This window comes from Lygodium microphyllum, chromosome 16 (genome assembly GCF_053477565.2).
Source record: "Lygodium microphyllum isolate KBCC chromosome 16, Lygodium_microphyllum_v1.1.10, whole genome shotgun sequence".
Taxonomy (NCBI): Eukaryota; Viridiplantae; Streptophyta; class Polypodiopsida; order Schizaeales; family Lygodiaceae; genus Lygodium; species Lygodium microphyllum.
In genome coordinates, this window is record NC_141150.1 from 11,917,136 (window position 1) to 11,919,438 (window position 2,303).

Below are 2,303 nucleotides of genomic sequence, written 5' to 3' on the forward strand. Positions count from 1 at the left end.
GACCAGGGCCAGATCGACAGATGGAAGATGCTCAAAAGAGAGAAAAGAGGCAAGAGCCTAGAGAGAGAAAGCAGCCAGGGCTTAGATTGATGTCTGATATTGAGACATCTACAGACATGAAGAAAATCTTTAATGACAAGATACTTGGTAGTGAGGTGACTTTCACTATTTCTGAGATTTTGGGCATCTCGAAAAGAGAGTTTCAGGATCAGTTTCAGGAGGTCCTGAAGAGGAAAAGACATGCATTGTCTACCACTGATACACATGGAGTTTTGATTGGGGAGTTGGATGAGGATGAGGATGAGGTTATGGTTGAGAATGCTTCTGTTTTTCCGTAGGTAGAGAAGAGGGTTCAGCCTATGCATTATGCTGAAATTGATGAGCCTGTCTTGATACCACGTAGTCACTTTTCGCGGAGCCATTGGGCTAGGACAACTACAGAGACGATCGTAAAGATTGGAGAGAAACAGGTTCCTTATGTTGCATTGGTGGATCATGATTCAGAGATTAATCTCATAGTTCGTGGAGTTTATGAGAGTAACAGATGGCCTATGGATGTAGAGCATGGGTGGCGTATGAGAGCCGCCAATAACACTATAGGTGATTTGTATGCTGCCTATCCTAGTGTCAGGGTTTCTATTGGTGATGTAGAGGAGGATTTTCATTTCTTTGTGCAGGATTCATGCTCTTATCCCATAATTCTTGGTTAGCCATTCATCACAGAGATCAGATACTATTTTGCAAAGCTCTAATGTTGCATGGGAGTATGGTGTCAGTGGCCCTTTCTGGTCTGCGAGTGGGGATATGGTGAAGGAGACCAAGTTCTATGATATCCTAGGCGTAAGCCCTGATGCGAACCCTGCTGCCATCAAGAAGGCTTACTACGACAAGACAAGAAGGGTGTATCCGGAGAAAAATCCAAATGATCCTCAAGCTGCTTCGAATTTTCAGTTGTTAGGAGAGGCATATCAAGTATTGAGTGATCCTCAACAAAGAGAAACTTATGACAGATATGGAAAATCTTCTCTTTCCAAGGAAAGCATGTTGGACCCTACAGCTGTGTTTGGAATGCTGTTTGGCAGCGAACTCTTTGAGGAGTACATTGGCCAGCCGGCAATGGCAACTATGGCATCTATAGATTTAGGAACAGATGATCTAGTCAGAGCTCAAGAGAAGATGAAGGAGGTACAAAAAGAGAGGGAAATGAAACTTGTGGAAATTTTGGAGAAGAAGTTAGAATTGTTCGTCAATAATAGACAAGAGGTGTACTGAACATCAAGAAAGCTCCCACATTTGGCATACATATCCACCAATGTACTTCAATTTGCATCTCTTGGAAATAATTTAGTACTTCCTCACAAAGCCCATAATCGGCATATCTTGAAATAAGTGTAGCCCATGAGATTGCATCTCAAGTTACCAATCTATCAAAAACTCCCTGTTCTTCTACGTCACATTTAGCATACATGTCAACCAGAGCATTGTTGATTAATTCCTCTTGCTCCAAACCCTCTTCACTATATTTTTCGCATAGAATGAAAGAGCAAACTTAACGACTAAGTATGTACAAAGTATCAAATCACACACACAACTTTTGAGTGGTTTTCACACCTCGAATGCACATCAATACGACAGCGGACACATTGAGCCAGATGATTTTTCCCTGGGTAAAGGTACTAGAGCTTATGATTTGCTTGCTGATGTGAGGGATCAAGGGTCAAAAATTTCATGGCCACAATTACTACATCTATCTCCAACAGTGCGGCAACAATGGTCAAAGATGGTAAGCATTAGACCCATGAAGAATAGACATGTGAATGCAATCCAGGCTAGAAAGATGAAAGATATTGTGCCTCTAGTGGAAGCCGAAATCAATGGGCAGAGAGTGTCAAAGACATATGTGGATGGAGGTGCAGAGATTTGTGTCATGATGGAAAAGTTGATGCATCGTTTGGGATTAGAGGTAAATGAAACTGTTAAATTTGGGGCCAAAATGGCTAACAATGTAGTAGTAAATTGTTTGGGAGTTATAAAGAAAGTCAAGGTAAAGGTGTGTGGAGTGCAATTGGAGCTTGACATGTATGTGATGCCAGTGAAGGGGGATGGCTATCCGCTCATTCTCGGGAAACCATGGCTAATGGGAATGAAAGCCAGACAAGATTGGGAGATAGGGGCTTTAGAGCTAAGGCCACAAAAGGGGCTGCAAAAAAAATGGAAGGGCACTATCTACAACATGAAGGAGGGCCGACATGAGGATCTTGTGTTAGAGACCACCGTTGATGAATGGAGTTCCAGCAAGGGTT

General features: G+C 42.4%; 1 pseudogene; it reads left to right on the forward strand.

Moving 5' to 3' along the window:
* The first annotated feature begins 804 nt into the window (after window positions 1-804).
* On the forward strand, window positions 805-1,272 carry LOC148022530 (chaperone protein dnaJ 10 pseudogene; annotated as a pseudogene).
* The last annotated feature ends 1,031 nt before the right edge of the window (window positions 1,273-2,303 follow it).